The 20,387-nt window shown below is 42.6% G+C and overlaps 1 long non-coding RNA gene across 1 annotated transcript in view; it reads right to left on the bottom strand.

The window, feature by feature from the left end:
* Positions 1–9,788: 9,788 nt before the first annotated feature.
* LOC141107921 (uncharacterized) overlaps positions 9,789–20,387 on the bottom strand; it is a 75,047-nt gene continuing 64,448 nt past the window's right edge. Inside the window, exon 4 of the long non-coding RNA XR_012235986.1 lies at positions 9,789–10,928. This is a non-coding gene — a long non-coding RNA (uncharacterized lncRNA). The remainder of the gene's footprint in view (positions 10,929–20,387) is intronic.

The following is a 20,387-nucleotide window of genomic DNA, read 5'->3' as shown; positions in this document are numbered from 1 at the left end:
ATCTTCCATCATAAGGGGGTCCTCTTCTTCTTGGTGGAGAAATGTAGGTGTGCTATTGTCTACAGCCTTGCTCATTAACTTTTTACGAAAGGTAGAATACAGCATACAATCAGGGCTAAAAGAACCAGGATTATTAATACCGTTACCCGTATCTGGGCGAGCACCTTCTGCCACCCACTCATCCAGCTAAAGTATTGATCCCATGGGTCTGTGATACCTGAGTTCTTCAACTCCAATGACAGATCTTCTAATTTCTTTATAGCTAGAGTAACCTTACCATTTGGGCCAGTATTATCAGGAATGTATGTACAACAGGTTCCTGTTTTTTCCTATGATTTTACAAAACACCTCCTTTCCCAGCTAGCACCATGTTTAAGGCCATCCGGTCCTGGAATGTCATGTAGGAAGTGGGGGATAACTGGTCAGCAATTCCCTGGAGGGCATCTTTAGTGTAATTTACAAATCTCTGTTGGTTATAATATGTGTAGTGTCAGGTCACCTAGAGGCTGGGTGACAGATGCACACCGTTGGGATCAGGAGTGCACCGCAAGGTAGTGGACCCTATGGCTGACTGCTGTGGATTGAACCCTGGGAGGTTCAGGAAGCAGGTCTACTGGATCACTGACACAGATCCCACTGGGAGCTAGAGCATAGATTCCCCAGGGCGCGGAGTCTAAGAGCCAGCGGGTGTTCACCAGAGCCTTTAATGGTAAGGATGGACTGCGCTGCAGTCTGGCTCCAGGTCGCGGCCCCCAGGGTCTCACAGCCCACGCTCACGGTAGACTACAGGAGAAGAGGAAGGAGGCAGCAGGCTGGAACAACAAGGAAAGTAAGGGACAAGCCAAGGTCGGTAACAGGAATCAGTTGTAGGAAACACAGCAGGTACACACAGAGGCTAACACACAATGGTTGATCAGCACTGCTGGCTTGCAGTGCACAGGTTAATATAGGGTTCCCTGATAGGGCCTAGGGTGGGGCCATGCTTAGAGGAGAGGTTACAAAAGCAGTCCGGTGAGGGTCAACTGGTCTCTAGAGATGAACACATGGAGACAGGTATGCTGATCGACAAACTCTATTGCATAACCATGACATGTAGTTAATCCAATCTACATTCTTGTTGACAGTTGTTATGGGGATCAAAGACTCAAAACCAGCTTTTACCTGGTGCCTGGCTTTAAACTCATCAGGGACCCCCCTTGGAACCCCTATGACATCTATGTATACATGAGGGTCAAAGCTTCCGGAGAGAGCTACTCGCTTCCTCCTCTGACTGTGTGCTGGGTCAGTGTATGTATCAGGGGTCTCTTCGGTTAGGAGATGGGGCTTTCTATTTTCATCTTTTTTGTCTAATGCACTCTGTGGTCGCCCAAACGGACAAGGTACTATGTCACAGTAATCTAAAGTAAAGGTGGTCACATGCGTACCTGAAGAGTTATACCAAAACGTAATTATGTTATCATTTTTGTGATGGCCACCTCCTGGGCCCCTCCCCCCTAGATCAAACAGAAAAAAGGATATGCAGCACCCGAAAACACGCTCTCCTGCAGTGATAAGCGTGCATTCAGGTGTTCTTCCTGGCCAACTTGACTGAGGTGGCTGTGGTCAGCAAAACTTGGAATGGACCATCATAACTTGGCTCAAGGATCTCCAGACAGTAGTTGGTGTGTTCCTGTATCTAATTCAGGATCTGGAATGGAAGAAAACATCTGGACATGCATTCAGGTTAATTCTTGTGATAAAGTGGTTACATAATTATTCAACACATCAGACTGCAACTGTAATCAAGTCTGGGAGCTGAACCAAACAAAATTTCATTAGTGGATAGGGCATGTTTCCCCCGGGGGTGTGTCTGACAATGAACAGGACAATGGGCTAACTGTCTGGCCAACTCATGTTAGTCTCTTGGGCTATCTTTAATATTCTGTTTTTAGTGTCCCATTCATCCTTTCTACCTTCCCGCTACTTTGAGGGTGGTATGGGGTGTGTAGTGCCAACTGAACCCCCAGTGCTGCCCAAATCTCTTTAGTAAGGGTTGCTGTTAAGGCTGGGCCCTGATCTCTCAATATCACCTCTGGGACCCCAAATCTACATACTATCTCACTTAGTAGTTTCTTAGCTGTGGTCCTGGCAGTCGTGACCACTTCCACTAGGGTGTTTTCGAATCTGACACTTCTTGGCACTTGAGAATGATCAATTTGCATCCTCTGGAATGGGGTATAGGGCTTTTGCCAGGTGCTTCTTCTGTGTGTTTTTTTTTTTTTTTTTTTTTTGTGCATCCTGGGGTACATTTGGTGCAGACAATGCATGATCTGCAGAAGTTGTCGGTCACTGGAGTAACTCTTGGTGCAACACTTGTTGATAAGACAGTTCATAAAAGTCTTTGTCAAGTGGGCAGCTCCATGTGCCCATTGCACCACAGCTGGGTACATACTCCTGGGTAGAAAAAGCTTCTTGTTGCACTCGAATAGTCCATTTCTGAGAGTTGCTCCTCTCCGTTTCCAGCTTTCCTTCTTATCCGGACTTGCTGTTTCCTGTAGTTCTTTTAGATAAACTCTGTCCACTGGGAGAGTCTGTAAGGTAAGCACAGGGTTGTCTTCTTCTACCACCCTGCTGTCCGCTTCCCGTGGACCACCAGCTGTCTGGCAGCTGAATTGGCTAGATGATTGCCTCAAGCTTCCTTTGAGTTCATTTTGTCGTGTGCTTTACTCAGAATAGTCACTTGGGTTGGGAGAAGCAAGGCATCAATCAAGTTTTCACAGGTGTTCCTGTAGCCGTCAGGAATCCTCTGTCCTAGATAACACCATAATCATGGGCAATGCTGAAAGCATATTTTGAGTCCATGTGAATGTTGGCTCTTTTTCCCTCTGCCCATTTACATGCTGTAGTAAGTGCTTACAGCTCTGCCTCCTGTGCAGACATCACCGGTGGTAAGGCTTCAGCTTGTAGAACAGTGTTTTCAGTGGTGACCGCGTGTCCTGTGCGGTATTTGCCACGTTCTCCAGCAAACATAAATTGTTAGGTCTGAATTCTGAATCCTGCAGGGGTATTTCACTCACAGGGGGAAGATGTGTGGTTTCCAACCGTATTAGTTCGATGCAGTCATGGGGTGACAAGTCAAGACTCTACTCCTCCTCCTCCTTTCCCCCCTCGAGGTGGAAGAAGGGTGGTAGGGTTCAGTGTTTGACAACTTAATAGAGTAATGTTGTCCAGTAGGAGGGAACACAGGAGTCTCAAGTGTCTGGTAGTTGACAAGTGTTTCGGCTGGATCTTGGTTGAATATGGCAACAACTTCATGGGGAGCAAGCAGAACGAGGCAGTGTCCGAGGACCAAGTTCAAAGTTTTGTCAAGCAAGGTTTGTGTAGCAAAGCCAGCTCGCAGACACAATAGGCCTCCTCTTGCTACCGCATCCAGCCGACAGGAATAATATCCTATGGGGCGTAGGCTGATGCCGTGTGATTGGGTGAGTACACCTGCAGCATGTCCCAGATGTTTGGATACAAAGAGCTTGAGCGTTTTGTCGTAGGCTGGGAGCCCTAGCGCCGGAGGTGGCGCACGTAAGGGCTTCAAACTTTAGATATTTCTTCAGGAGACATCTGGAAGGGGTCTGATTGCAGAGCATCAGTAGGAAGGCTTCTGGAATCCATGCTCCGCACTAGGAAATTAGTCCAAGGAAGGCATGAAGGGATTTCTGGCCTTGTGGCAGTGGGATATCAGAGATTACTTGCACCATGTCTTCAGTGGGGTGTCTTGTCCCATGGGACAAACAGTGTCCAAGGAAAATGACAGGTGTTGAGCACCACTGCAATTTGGGCTTTGAGGCTTTGCACCCCTGGCTGGCAAGATAGCACAACGGGCTTTCTGAGGTGACTTCAACAGGGGGTAAGTCAGCTGCACAAAGGAGAAGGTCATCAACATGTTGGAAGAGAATCACTTCCGGGTGTTCCTCTTGTCATGTGTCAAGGATGGTAGCCATAGCTTTTGCAAACTGGCTTGGAAAGTTCTGTGCCCCTTGCGGCACAACTGTTTAGGTATGTTGCCGTTTCTTTCCATGGATGAATGCAAAAAGGTACCACCAGGAGGGGTGAGGGTGGACACTGAAGAAAGCGTTTGTAAGGTCCACCTCTGTGAGGTACTTTGCAGTCAAAGGCATCCACCGCAGGTACCTGGTTCTCCTTTAGGTTCTCCTTTAGGGGTTCTCTTCTTGGGGTTATTGTGGTTTCCGGGGCAATGATGCGCCCTCTTTTAGCTTGACTGAAACTGGTGGCACCTTTAAGTGACCGTTGTCTTCCGGTCCTGAGGACCATAGGCACACAGGGATTCTGTCAAGTACTTCCTGCAGTATTGAACTTGAAGTTTTTGCTTCATGAAGTGTCATCAGGAGAGGCAAAAAACACAAAGCAGATGAGTCTTAGGGGAGTATGTAACTTCATCCCCCCCTTCAGGCGTGTCCTGATTGAGGCCTGTAGTCTGGACAACACATCAGCTCCTAGTAGATTCAAGGGACATGTAGAGGACACCACAAATCTGGCAAGCAAATCAGGAAATGTCCCCCTTGGGGTGGCTCAACAAATGGACTGGAGCGGGGCACCCCATCCACTCCCACGCAGGAAACGTGTGTGTCTCTTTTCATAGTGGGAGAAACTCAGATCATCAAAGGCCTGTACGAGTCTAGCATGATACTTCTTTAGACTCCCCTTTATCTTGGGTAATATCTTGGATTGTGGTGGTCTGATCCGTCAACTTCTCCTTTGCCCAGTCGTGGAGTTGTGCACAGAACTCCACGCCTGAGGTGTAGGAAGTGGCACTTGTCAGGCAGGCATCCATTGAAGGCCGTCTGCATGACTGGCCATAAGACATGTCCTGCTTTGATTTGGCATAGGCTGATCAAGTCTCTCCAGGCAGCTGAGTAAGTTTCTTGTATCTGCACTATCCTGCGGTAGAAGGGCATTGGCTGCTTCTCTGGGTCAGGCAGACTTGTCACTAAGGTCGCTGCTTGTGATGGGGTAAAAGCAACATACATCACTGGTGCCCCTTCTGGTAACCGAGACCGTTGTTGTTGCGGGGGCTGGGAAGGGACGCTGTTCCTTATGGTTGCCAGCATGTGTTTGAGATCCTCTTTGAACTGTGAGTCCGGAACTGGATTGGGGGTTAAATCAGCGGGTGGTCTTGCTGCCTGTTGTTGGTCTTCCCACTCAGATGCTTCTTCATCATTAACATATCCGGCCTGGGAATGTGATGCTCCCGTATTGGGGAAGACAGGAGGTGTGTTGTATGAACCATCCTGGTTTAAAACAGGGAGGGCTGGGTACAGGCTGTTTAAGCTTACTGGGTGTACCAAGATGGCCGCCGGCAGGAAGTGCACTGGGCTGGGTAGAAAGTGAAGGCATGGGTGCACTAAGATGGCCGCCGGGCTGAGTTGTCAGTGGGTTGTGCTTGGGTGGTGAGAAAGGAGTGGTTGTTAGACGGAGGGCAGTGCTGTCCCTCCCCTCCTTTTGTTTCAAATTCCAACATAGCACGGTAATTTCACATACTGTATCATCAACTCTGTGATACACATACATAATACAATCGCCATCTTTCTTAACTTCCTTTATCCAATTTTCTTTATCACACAGGATTTTTCTCCCTGTTTCTTTCGCAACATAACTTTCGCCACTTCGTTCAACTTTGTTAACTATTTCAACATCTTCTCTCCTCTTCACAATATCACATTCTTCACAATATCACATTCTTTTCTCTCTCTGTTTCTTGGCTAACAGCTTGAGAGGAGAATACGTACAACTAATGGGTTATTTTCTTCTCACTGCTCCTTATCAACAAATTCCTTGGGTGGGGGCACATAAGGCTGCGCTCCTAGCTGCTACTGTCTGCTATAACCCTGTAATGTACGGTTAATCTCAGAACAAGAACAAACACATCAGGGGTAATGGGGAGCAGCGGCCCACGACCCAACAGATCCCCCGGGCAGCCCCCCCCTCCGACCTTAACCAGTCCCCACCCCAACCCCTCTCGTGTATAGCAAACCGTAAAGCACAAATACACTCAAGACAGGACATTACACCTGCCACTCTTCGAACTGCAAAATTTCAGCAGGCTAAGATAACCACAAGGGCAGACCACCCTGCAAAAATTAACCCATTTATAGACGTCTGTTACACCTCTCCCTCCAGAGGCCGACAGCTCGTCTGGGGGTGAGACTTCTGTAACACTTTTAGACCCTCAAAGGTTCGACAAACCTTGAGTAACCCATCTATAACCGTTTGCTACAAGGTAAAACCTCATCCCAGAGGGCGACAGCTCGTCTGGCGATGAGAACACACATACACTCATGTAGCACTTTTAGACTACTGAGTTTCGCAGCCCAAAGAATGGCGGACAGTGAACAAATACAGACAGCAGAAACCCATCGGCAGGTTCGTTAAAACAGCCTCAGGCGAGGAAATACCTGCCTCTAAGACAGTCTCAGCATACCGTCAGATTCCAGCGGTCAACCGAAAGATAAGAAAGTCATACAGTGGTAAGAATATAAAAAGACTTACCGTACTACTGTTAGGGCTGCGCAAACCCCCTCTTATCAATCAATTAACGCTCAAATCCTTATCGCGGTATGACTTCGACTGTAGCCTGAAGCTCCCGGGTTTTGGCACCAGCTGTTAAGGAAATGATTAAGAGCTCCAATCGAGCCCAAGGTTATCTGCTGCTGTCTCTAATTGGAAAGTGTGGCTATGCATGCATATAAAAGTAAACACTCTGAGACACGCTCAGCACCGTTACTTTTTACACTTCTGATTTATTCAAGGCGGTGCTAATATTTTATACACAAAAATACGTCATTGCTATGTTAGTCTAATAGGTACATCTCATTGGTTAAGATAGAAAAGAAGATGGAGAATCTTCATAACGAGGTTTGGCTGTCCTTGGTTTTATCTTCAGTTCCGCGTTCTTCTGATGTGTGGGATGTAGGGGGTACCCGCCATTTTGAGAAAATATAGGAACAGAGCAAACCTGTATACTTATATAATGAGTAAGGAGAAAAATATGTATACACATAAGAAAATAGACATTTTCAGATTATTATCATTATCTACATCACATTCCTTCACAGCATGTGATTGGATGATAGAAGTCAGCAGAGCTTCACTTTATTCACGAAGCAAAAATGCTGTTTCTTTTTTAATTTCTCCTGCATGCAATTGGGTGTTCTTTGCAAGCTTTGCTTTCACTAAACTTGCAAAGTGAAAAATCCCTTGCAAATGTACCTTTAGTAAATGCACCCTACTGCATCTTTTTATATACTGTAGAAAGTGTTACCTTAAAGGTCCTAATAATAATATTGTTTTATTCTGTCATATTGACATTCAAAGAGACTGTATGTTGTATAGCAATGTAAGACACTATTCAGCGACTTCAAAATAAAGTTTTCTTTAAAGTAATTTTGAATTTCAAAAATGCATCAGACTATTTATTATTTACAGTAGGTAATATATGACAAACGCAATCAGCATTGAGCAAAAACTATTTTTAAGCATTTAATAAAACTTAAAATACAACATATTTGGTAAGCATTTTTACAGGATTATAAACTAGAAAAGCTTTAACGTTCAACTGCAGGCATTTTTATGTTTTTTATAGAACTGGTAAAGGCTAGAACCCCTGTTAGGTTTGTTCTCTGTGTCCTCCATTAAGATTTCCCTTTACTGCCTGTTGATTTCATGGGTATCAGACAGAAAAAGAGGGAATAGTAAATGAAGAAGAACAAGAAGAGAAGACCAATCCCTTCTATGGGAACAAAGATACCATTTAAAAGCTGATAAAAGTTTTAACCCATATTCAAAATTTAAAAGTTTTAGCTGGAGTTGAATTTTGACTCAGGGTTCTATGAACTCAGGGATAACAGTAATGGCTGCTTTTTTGAAATGTATTTTTTTTTTTTTTTAAAGAGGTCAACTTAATTTTTACCAAATTTTAATTAAGTAAATACAAATATTGAATAGTATTATGCAGTATTTCATATTTACCAGACAAAACCAAAAACACTAAAAAATACATCATGCATAAATAAAGAAAAGAAACTACACATTTATTTTAATACAAAAGTTAGTTATACTTTATATTTTTTTGGTGGAAAGGTTTATAGGCATCATTTTATCAAAAAGTCTGAAATGAGAGCTATTTTTATTGTCTTTAGCTTCTCAATAGATTAAAAAACATCACTGAAAATGACAGACAATAGAAATTTTAACTTGATTGGGTGCTAAGGGTTCATTGAGAGTTCCTTTTTCAGACAATTCTACTTTTGTGTGCTGCTTCCATACTTTATAGATTACGTTTAGCTAAAAATAAAAATCAGTTAATTTACAATAACTTACAATCAGCATGATGTGTCCCTCATTCTTTTAGGACATTGGTTCTCAACTCCTGTCCTCAGGACAGGTGATATAATTTGCTGCTCAGTGATTGCAGTATTCTAGTCTGCATCTCCCCAAGGTAATACTTAAAAGCTGGCCTGTTAGTGGGTCCTGAGGACAGAAGTTGAGATTGAACCACTGTTTTAGGAGAAATCTTCCTCCATCCTACTGCCCCCACCCATACAACTAAAGAGCTATCCGGATCTCTCATAAAGAGAACCCGACTATGCCCGCTCTTTCAAGCCAGGTCTGCCATTAATAGAAGCCGAATTACAGGTTTTTGAATGGCAAAGGATCTAAGAATGGAAGGGAGTTATCAATCATCCATCCACCTCAATATCCTGTTTCATTCATAGAGGCTTTAGTATGGTTGGGTGGGGGAGATGGTGGGTAGGACGAAGAAAGATTTCTCCTAAAAGGAGTAGAATCAGCACATGGGACCCATCCCATTGACTGTACGTTATGTCCCTTTTACAGATTTTTGTTAAACTTAAAGTGGTTGTGACCCCACTTGGTGATTTTCAGGCAATCCCCTGTCTTCCATAATGCTTCAATGCCCTCATGGGAGCTGAAGGACACTGCTGATCACAGATTGAGGTAAAGAGCCAGTTAGAGTCTCTTTACCACGTGATCAGCTGTGTCCAATCACAGCTGATCATGGATGTAAATAGAAGCCGAGCGGCACTCTTTTTCCCATGCTGACAGCATGAGGATCAGAGAAGAGCGCCGATAACGGCTTCTCTAAAAGGGACATGTACACTGATTATCAGTGTAGTCCAAACAGTGCTGCCAATGTGTACCCACCAGTGCTGCCAATCTGTGCCCATCACTGCCTCCTCATCAGTGTCACCTATAAGTGCTGCCCATCAGTGCTGTCTATTAGTGCTGCCTATCACTGTTGACGTCACCATGCTGTCTTACTAGGACGGGAGTTTACTCGTCTATACAAAGTTTAATGTCGAGTTAGATGTTATCCACTCTGAATACTATAGTAAATATATGATGCACAATTTCCTTCTGTTCTAAGATGACATAGGAGCATTCTGTATTTTATGTTTGGATTCTGTTTGTTTTTATTTGTACGTCTGTCTGTATGTTCAAAAAAATACAATAAAAATATCTTTAAAAAAGGACGGGAGTTTGTTGTGAGCTAGGGTACGTGTTGACGTCACCACGCTGTCTTACTAGGAGGATGGGAGTTTGCTGCTTGCTGGAATGATTCGTGGTTTCATTCCTCCAGATGAAGCCACGCGTGAGGTGGTAAAACTAGTAGAGGTGGAGCCTGGCGGTGGAACCTTGTCGCAAATGAGCGAGACCTTCTGATGTATCATTTATACTTTTAATGTTTTAAATAAACATGAGTTGTATACTAGCTGGGGTGGAGAGGTTCATTTTTAATCCCTTGGATACTGCACTATTGTAGGCACTTTCTTTTTTTCCATGTACTATTGAAATTATCGGCAGCTAATGTGGATTACATTGGATCCAAGTTGGAAGTAGCACAGTGGAAGGAACCTTTATCAGATTTGTACCATTATCTGTGTCTTGAGAGTCCAATAGAGGTCACCAAGGACCAGCCAGGATTTCCTGAAGGGATTGTTGCACGTAGTGCAAGGCGTGCTTGACCCTCTTAGGATCTTGTAAGGAGGTGAGCGAGTATTGCATGTGGTGGCGGGAGCACTATGCATATAGAGGCTGTGTGAAGTAAAGAAGTACTTCACATCTCTCTGCATGTTAACAGAGGAAATCATCACTTTAATATTGGACTTTTGTCTTTGCACAATTTTGCACATTAATTTTGTAATTTTGTGAATTTGTTAACTATTGATGCAGCGCTGTCTCATTCATATTTTATTTACTGTTTTTCTGTGGGAGCACAGTGACAGCAGCAGCATTTTTAGTTTTTTTTTTGAATATAAGTGTATTTCATTGCATAATAGTGCACAACTACCTCACTTTTAATCATCAATGCTCATCAGTATTGCCTCATCAGTGCACATCAGTGAAGGAGAAAAATGACATGTTTCCAAAATTTTATAACAAACTATGAAAGTTTTTGTATTTTTTTTTTTTTTTCAAAATTTTCAGCAAAATTTAGCAAAAGAATAAAACTCCATTGATGATTAAAATACCACCAAAAGAAAGCTCTATTTGTGTGGAAAAAAATGATAAAAACGTTGTTTGGGTACAGTGTTGCATGTCCAAGCAATTGTCATTCAAAGTGTGACAGTGCTGAAAGTTGGCCTGGTCAGGAAGGGGGTAAAAGTGCTCAGTAGGCAAGTGGTTAAATAGTGTAACATGTATGAGATACAAATCAATACTACACTAATTTAAGGCACCTTGTTTATTTCATAAATGTTTTTTGTCACAAAAATATCTTGGATTTATTTACTAGCGCAGCTTGACAGGAGCATAGGTAACTTTCTCCTCTGACCGTCTACCCTTCACACGCTTTGATTGTTTCGATTGACAGATCTCTAATGAAGTTTTGCTTCACACACCGACTCCTCTTCAAAGACCTATAATTTCAGGCAACCACAATAACAAATTATTAATAGTTGAATCTGAGTTCTATAAACATCAAAATCTTATAAAATGCATGTGTTGTCTCATAATATAACCAGCCTCTTGCTACATGGTTAAGACTATACAAACAATTTGGCATGCCTTTCATCAGGTGATTTAAACTATTTATTTTCTTTGATAACTGGGTATCCTAGATAAAGCGCCCTTCCAACAAAAGACACCCCCACCGCGCCAATGACTCTAAATACCTAATCCAAAAAATTTGTGCTAACCAGTGTTAAATTGTGAGCTCGACATAAACGTGAAAATATAAATATTAAAAGTGATGAAAAAAGCTGCCCCTTAAAAAATGTATAACATGTGTACCAGATATTTAATCCTAAATGCCAACAATTGCCCAAATATCACCTAAAGGCACATAGGATAAACATGGGGCGCTAAAAATATATAATGTGTAACCAAAAACTGTGTTAGCACAATAGTGGTGAAACCCTCTTATTGTGTTTTATATGACTCGTGATGAACAAGTAGTGCTATAAATCTCAGAGTAGCATATAAAATAAATGAATATGTGTGACATACAAGTGAAACACTAAGTGCAATCACTACACTCCATGCTGTGACATATCAAAACATCACATAACAGTCCATATAAAATAAATCCATCCAGAAGGAACTGCTTGTGACAACATCTAGTGTAATATCAGATGCATACACTCAGGTGTCTTCGTGTGTCTTCCACCTCACCCCTGTGTTCAGTGAATCGCACCCTCCAGAAATGCACTCACAGATTTAAAATGCCAGCACTTTCATGCAAGGCAATACACGCTTGTTATACCACACTAAGGGGTAAATGGATCAATTGGTGTCCAGGAGGAAAGTTGTTAAATAGATCCACATGAAAAAAATAATAAAGTGCTCCAATAGTGTGAACCAGTAAACAACATTTATTAAAACCACTGCAATCTTCAACTGATGCACTCACATTATACCAAAGATAAAACAGCAGAAATCAAGTGTGGATCACATCAATCTTCAAGCAAGTGTGGATAATACAACAAAACAACTGTTGGTCACGGCGGACCCGAGGTGTACTTTCACTGGGCTGCAATCTCACTCCTCCCTTCGGCTGTCCTCCGCTCCTCCGTGCACTCAAACTTCCTGCCTCCTGTGTAGCTAACCGCGCTGTGTGTCACGTCTCACAGCCACGCCCCCGACATGTTTCGTCATAGGTAGACTTAATCATGGGATTGGCTGTGTATGCTGTCATTCACCCCTTATATTTGCTCTTAATTGACGCCCATTCAGCCGCGCATTGCGCATGCACACACCTCGCGTCCCCGTTCTGCTGATTCTACATGAGATATCACATTGAACCAACTGACAAGCGGGATCGAGCACATACAGAGACATTATGCAAAAATCACATTAATTTAATCACTTTATCTATAACTGTCAATCGTTGTATTAAATATTGGATCCGTTATGATGAACTGGAAAAGGCATCCTATACAGATTCCCCCACTGGTCAATAGTGGTAACTGCACGCATCATCACATCCAGCCTTATTACATACTGGCTGATGTTCAAACAGCAAGCGTCCACCTAGTGACCAGTGTCCATATTGCAGACTGTATAACTTACATAAATATATTCATGGTGAGAACCTCTCTTATTTTAATATATCATTCCCTTCGGGTATAAATTTAAAATCCAAAAATTTAAAATATATGTTGTATATTAAAAATTAATTTATTATAAAAATTAATCTATTATAAAACCTAAACACTCTATATTGTTGACAATCTATACATAATTCATAAAGACTGTCTCACAAATAAATCATCCCGCTCAAAACATGTCCTTACGGATTGATTTACTGTGCAGTGTATGAGGGGGGGTTTTGTCTATCTTAGTGATGATTACCTCACTCCCCGTCTCTTTAAAGCACATTCTAATTACACCTGTGCATATATACCCCTTCTAGATTACCATGTAGATGGAGTGAACAGGGCCGGTGACTGATGAAAATATAAATTCACCAACTTTCCCTCACTCTCACCCAAATGGGGTTATCATCTTAAATGGTTATAATATTAATTCATAAAAACAGTTACCTCCTATGTTGAAACCCTCAACAGAACACTAAAAAGGACACAAATCTAAAACCGAGGTAGTCTCTTATTAGAAATCATTGATAAAACAATTTAGATCTAGTTCTATATTTAACCCCTTAGGGGCCAGGCACTTCAAAAGATAGATCCATCTAGTTTCCCTTCGGGATAGGTCCCTAACTCTATTAGACCCCCTCCAAGAGGGGTGGACTACATCTATCCCACAAAACTGTAATAGGGAGGGGTCCTTTTGATGTTTTTCTTTAAAATGCAGGGAGACACTATGGAACCTATACCCATTTTTTATGTTGGCCATATGCTCTGAGATCCTGATCCTCAAGAGTCTCTTAGTTCTCCCTACATATAATAGGCCGCACGGGCACCACATTAAATACACGACATGTGTGGAGTTACATGTGCTGAATTCCTTGATTTCAAAGGATTCTCCCTCCCTATTGGTTACACTTGTGACTCCTCTATGATTCACTCTTGTTGTCCGGCAACAAATGCACCTCCTGCAACAGTAAAAGCCTTTAAAATCAAACACATTCCGCCTTGGTGGGTCTAATATTTTCTTCACTACATGGTCCCCGAAGTTTGGAGCCCTCCTGTATATGAACCTCGGTTGATTCGGTAGTACCTCACCTAAGTGTCTATCCTTACACAGAATGTGCCAGTGTTTTTTAAAAATATTCTCGATCTCTCTATACTGGCAGTGAAACCCTGAAATGAATCCGAATTGATGTCGAGTATCCTCTGACTTAGATGAGGGCTTCTTTAGGCAATGTTCCCTGGGTACTGAAGCCACCTCCTGGGTGATCCTGCTCAGTTCCTCCACTTCATACCCCTTTTGTACAAATTTATTTTTAAGGACCTCTGCCTGCTCATAATAGTCATCTAATTTTGTACAATTACGACGAACACGTAACATCTGTCCTTTAGGGATGTTTTTTATCCATGCCGGGTGGTGGCCGCTTCTTATTGATAAACTATTCCGATCAGTTGGCTTGAAAAACACTTTTGTTCTTAATGCATCTCCCTCTCTTATAATCGTAACATCAAGAAAATTGACCGAGGTACTGCTAATTTGATATTCCAATTTGATGTTATTAGAATTATTGTTAAGTTCTTGTATAAATTCAATCGCTGATTGCTCTGTACCTTCCCAAATAAATAAGAGATCATCAATGAATCTTCGGTAAAATAATAACTGAGGCCTTCTCTGGCTAAATACCTTTCTGTCTTCCCACGCCAACCTGTTGGGAATAGAACTCACCGTCACACCAAAAATAATTATGGGACATGCAAAAATCTAGTACATGTCCCAAAAATCTTTTCTGTACAGCAGGAATGTCATCTCTTTTACTCAACTCCCAATTAAGGGCCAGAGACGCATCCTCATGTTGGATAATGGTATAGAGGGAGGCTACATCAGCCGTTACCATGTATATCATTGATGAAGTGTCCAATTTAACGTCGTTTAGTAAAGTCAATAAATCTCCTGTGTCCTTTAACCACTTGACCACTGGGCACTTAAACCCCCTTCCTAACCAGACCAATTTTCAGCTTTTGGTGCTCTCACATTTTGAATGACAATTACTCAGTCATGCAACACTGTACCCATATGAAATTTTTGTCCTTTTTTTCACACAAATAGAGCTTTATTTTGGTGGTATTTAATCACCACTGGGTTCTTTATTTTTTGCGCTATAAAAGAAAAAAGACCGAAAATTCTGTAAAAAAAATAAATTTTTCTTCATTTCTGTTATAAAATTTTGCAAATTAGTAATTTTTCTTCATATATTTTGGCCAAAATTTATACCGCTACATATCTTTGGTAAAAATAACCCAAATCGGTGGATATTATTTGGTCTTTGTGAAAGTTATAGCGTCCACAAGCTATGGTGCGAATATCTGAAAACTGATCACACCTGAAGTACTGACGGCCTATCTAATTTCTTGAGACCCTAACACGCCAGAAAAGTACAAATACCCCCCAAATGACCCCTTTTTGGAAAGAAGACATTCCAAGGTATTTAGAAAGATGCATGGTGAGTTTTTTGAAGTTGTCATTTTTTCCCACAATTCTTTGCAAATCCAGTTTTTTTTTTTTTTTTTTTTTTTTTTTTTTTACTTTTTTTTTTTTTCACAAAATTGTCATATTAGCAGGTTATTTCTTACACTCCACATATGCATACCACAAATTACACCCCAAAACACATTCTGCTATTACTCCCGAGTACGACGATACCACATGTGTGAGACTTTTACACAACGTGGCCACATACAGAGGCCCAACATGCAGGGGAGCACCTTCAGGCATTCTGGAGTGCCCAGGCCAATTCTGACATTTCTCTCCTACATGTAAAAATCATCATTTATTAGCTAGAAAATTACATAGAACCCCAAAACATTATATATGTTTTTTTTTAGCAAAGACCCTAGAGAATACAATGGCGGTCGTTGCAACTTTTTATCTCACACGGTATTTGCGCAGCAATTTTTTTAACGCTTTTTTTTGGAAAAAAAAACTGTTTTGTGCTTTACAAAAACCAAAACAGTAAATTTAGCCCAATGTTTTTGCATAATGTGAAAGATGAAGTTACGCCGAGTAAATAGATACCCAACATGTCACCTTTAAAAATTGCACGCGCTTGTGGAATGGCGCCAAACTTTGCTACTCAAAAATCCCCATAGGCGACGCTTTAAAATTTTTTACTGGTTGCATGTTTTGAGTTACAGAGGAGGTCTAGGGCCAAAATTTTTGCGCTCGCTCTACCGATCGCAGTGATACCTCACATGTGTGGTTTGAACACCGTTTTCATATGTGGGCGGGACTTATATATGCGTTCGCTTCTGCATGCAAGCACACAGGGACAGGGGTGCTTTAAAATTTTTTTTTTTTTTTTTTTTTTATTGTTCATTTTACTTTATTTATTTTTGTTTGATGCTTTTTTACAAAAAAAAAAATTTTGACCACTTTTATTCCTATTACAAGGAATGTAAACATCCCTTGTAATTGGAATATGGCATGACAGGTCCTCTTTACAATGAGATATGGGGTCAATAAGACCCCACATCTCACCTCTAGGCTGGGAAGCCTGAAATAAAAAAAAAAAAAAAAAAAAAAAACGATCCTGGCTTCGATCGTAGCGGTGAGTCGGTAGAAGCAGCGGAGTGCGGCGGGAGGGGGGACATCCCCTCTCGCCTCCCGTAAGAACGATCAAGCAGTGGAACAGCCGCTATGATCGTTCTTATGGTGTAGGGAATCGCCGGCTGAAAAAGCTGATATCTGAATGATGCCTGTAGCTGCAGGCTTTATTCAGATATCCCCGCACAAAGTCAAGGACGTTGTATGACAGTCGGCGGGCGGGAAGTGGTTAAAACGTATTTTTTTTTTTTTTTTTTTTTTTAACACAAAGTTGTCCATTTATACAATATTTCTAACACATAGCATGTACATACCAAAAATGACACCCCAAAATAGATTCTCCTGCTCCTCCTGAGTACGGCGATACCACATGTGTGAGACTTCCACAGCCTGGCCACATACAGAGGCCGAGTACAGCCGAGCGTGGCTCAGCATGGCAGGGTATGGCTGGGTATGGCGGGGTATTGCAGAGTATGGCGGGGTATTGCAGAGTATGGCGGGGTATTGCAGAGTATGGCGGGGTATTGCAGAGTATGGCGGGGTATTGCAGAGTATGGCGGGGTATTGCAGAGTATGGCGGGGTATTGCAGAGTATGGCGGGGTATTGCAGAGTATGGCGGGGTATTGCAGAGTATGGCGGGGTATTGCAGAGTATGGCGGGGTATTGCAGAGTATGGCGGGGTATTGCAGAGTATGGCGGGGTATTGCAGAGTATGGCGGGGTATTGCAGAGTATGGCGGGGTATTGCAGAGTATGGCGGGGTATTGCAGAGTATGGCGGGGTATTGCAGAGTATGGCGGGGTATTGCAGAGTATGGCGGGGTATTGCAGAGTATGGCGGGGTATTGCAGAGTATGGCGGGGTATTGCAGAGTATGGCGGGGTATTGCAGAGTATGGCGGGGTATTGCAGAGTATGGCGGGGTATTGCAGAGTATGGCGGGGTATTGCAGAGTATGGCGGGGTATTGCAGAGTATGGCGGGGTATTGCGGGGTATTGCAGAGTATTGCAGAGTAGTGGGGATGGCTGAGCATGGATGGATGGATGGTTGGATGTCTCTGTGCAGCGCTGTGGGCACTACACAACCAGCCCACAGCGCTGCAGCCATCCATCCATCTCCCTCTCCTCCACAGTGTACCGATCGGTACACAGGAGGGGAGGAGAGGAACCAGCGTCATCAGACGCCGCCGGTCTGTTTACATGTGATCGCGCCGTCATTTGACGGCGCGATCACATGGTAAATGGCCGCGATCAGCGGCCATTTACCGGGATCCGTGATGCGCCGGGTCCTGAGGACCCGGCGGTCACGGATGTGTTCGGGTGCGCGCCCCAGGGGGCGCGCGAGAGGGGAATATGACGTCCTCCCAGAGTTAAGCAACTGCCCTGCAGCCGTCATTCGGCTATGGGCCGGTTGTTAAGTGGTTAAATATGCCTTGGTGGCCTTGACACTCGGTTGGAGAAACTTATCTAAGAATTCCCCCAATCTGGCTGTTACAGAACCGATCCCATTCACAATCGGCCTCGGTGGTGGGCATTGAATGTTCTTGTGTACTTTAGGTAAGGTGTAGATCACTGGGATTCTACAAGAACTGGGGATCAGATATCTTTTCTCTCTAGAATTTATTGCATCTAATCTGTATCCCCAATCCACTAAAGCTGACAGTTGAGTTTTGTATATCTCCGTGGGATTAGATGATAATTTGTTATAAGTGGATCTATCACCCACCAACTTCAACAACTGATCCAGATAGAACATTTTATCCAATAGAACCACACCCCCCCCCCCCCCCCCCCTTATCAGCGGGTCGTATTATTAGATCTTTCTTTTTCTCTAAAGAAATGATCCCTTCCCTGATGTAGTGGGGGTTGACACCCTTACGTGAGGGGAATTTATCAATGTAATTTAATACCAAGCTTTTAAATACTTCTATGAAATGATTGCCTGGATTCTGGGGGTTAAAGATAGACTTATTTTTTAATCCTGAATCTATCCTATTCAATGGCACCTTGGCTTTAACTGAGGCTTCCACCGGATGACTTAGGAAATGTTTCTTAATATTCATAGTTCTAATGAATTTGTGTGTGTCTATATAGACATCGAACTTATTCATTTCCTTTTTTTGGGGCACATTTTAAGCCCAAATTCAAAATGTTGAGCTCTTTGTGGTTAAGCTCAACACTGCTAAGGTTATATATCCCTATGTTTCTACATCCCTCGGTCTTTTCCTTGGGTTTCCTGGATCTTCCCGCCCTACATCCCCTTCTTCTCCTCTGGGGGGCATGTTGTAATCGTGGGGGGGGTGCTTGTCTCCCTCCCCCTCTCTGGTAAGGGACCCTGGGATTTCTCCTCGGTGTTCCCTCTCCCCTCCCTCGTTGCCCTAAAAAAGGACTATAACCTGAACGTTCTTCCCTTTCTAATGGGGAGAACCTGTTGTAAAGAGGGACATTACTATAACCGTCATGATAGTGTTGTGGTGGGGGATAGTGTTGCCAATGTGTCCATATCCCTGCGGGGTATATCCCCTATATCCTCTAGGGGATGCATACTCATTATGCTGTCCCCGTGGGTATCCCCCTCTCCCTCGTGAAGGTGGTCTATCGGATTGGTGATATCCCCCTCCTCCCCTCCCTCGTGAAGGGGGTCTCGGGGACTGGTAATAGTCCCTTCTGTACTGGCCATCCTCCACACTACGCCCCCTCTCACTCGATCTGGGGTTCATAGCAGCATACCCTCCTTTTACCTTAATTCCCCACCTTTTTCTTATTCTCACCTTTTGGTGGGGGATTACTGGTACCCTCTGCCGCAATGATGTTGGCAGCTGGGTCTACAGTATTGGTATCTAATGATGCTTGCCATGCATAGATTTTATTAGTTTTAAAATCATTTGCATCTCGGTTAAATTTTTTTACCTTCTTTTTTTGCGTCTCTCGATCAATTTTCTCTAATTTTTTCTTTATATTATTATTAAACTCATTCATTTCGTGTCCTTAATGGGTTCTAATTTTTCTTGTAAATTTCTGATTTTTTTTCATTCAACATACTCAATTTAATTTGTTTCTTTTTCAGGACTAGTCCCTGTAAATCCCTACCTGCTTTATTAAAAAATTCAAGCCACTCATTCATGAATGACTGATCATTAAGACCATCTTGGGGAGGCACCTCCCATCTTAAACTTCTAAAAATGAGGTTCTCTCTACGATAGTGTGAGACAGTCTTTATGAATTATGTATAGATTGTCAACAATATACAGTGTTTAGGTTTTATAGATTTAGGTTTTATAATAGATTAATTTTTATAATAAATTAATTTTTAATATACAACATATATTTTAAATTTTTGGATTTTAAATTTATACCCAAAGGGAATGATATATTAAAATAAGAGAGGTTCTCACCATGAATATATTTATGTAAGTTATACAGTCTGCAATATGGACACTGGTCACTAGGTGGATGCTTGCTGTTTGAACATCAGCCAGTATGTAATAAGGCTGGATGTGATGATGTGTGCAGTTACCACTATTGACCAGTGGGGGAATCTGTATAGGATGCCTTTTCCAGTTCATCATAATGGATCCAATATTTAATACAACGATTGACAGTTATAGATAAAGTGATTAAATTAATGTGATTTTTGCATAATGTCTCTGTATGTGCTCGATCCCGCTTGTCAGTTGGTTCAATGCGATATCTCATGTAGAATCAGCAGAACGGGGACGCGAGGTGTGCGCATGCGCAATGCGCGGCCGATTGGGCGTCAATTAAGAGCAAATATAAGGGGTGAATGACAGCATACACAGCCAATCCCATGATTAAGTCTACCTATGACGAAACATGTCGGGGGCGTGGCTGTGAGACGTGACACACAGCGCGGTTACCTACACAGGAGGCAGGAAGTTTGAGTGCACGGAGGAGCGGAGGACAGCCGAAGGGAGGGGTGAGATTGCAGCCCAGTGAAAGTACACCTCGGGTCCGCCGTGACCAACAGTTGTTTTGTTGTATTATCCACACTTGCTTGAAGATTGATGTGATCCACACTTGATTTCTGCTGTTTTATCTTTGGTATAATGTGAGTGCATCAGTTGAAGATTGCAGTGGTTTTAATAAATGTTTACTGGTTCACACTATTGGAGCACTTTATTATTTTTTTCATGTGGATCTATTTAACAACTTTCCTCCTGGACACCGA

The sequence above is a fragment of the Aquarana catesbeiana genome, linkage group LG09 (genome assembly GCF_042186555.1).
Source record: "Aquarana catesbeiana isolate 2022-GZ linkage group LG09, ASM4218655v1, whole genome shotgun sequence".
Taxonomy (NCBI): Eukaryota; Metazoa; Chordata; class Amphibia; order Anura; family Ranidae; genus Aquarana; species Aquarana catesbeiana.
The sequence above is the reverse complement of the archived record's forward strand: the minus strand, read 5'-3'. Positions and strand labels throughout refer to the sequence as shown.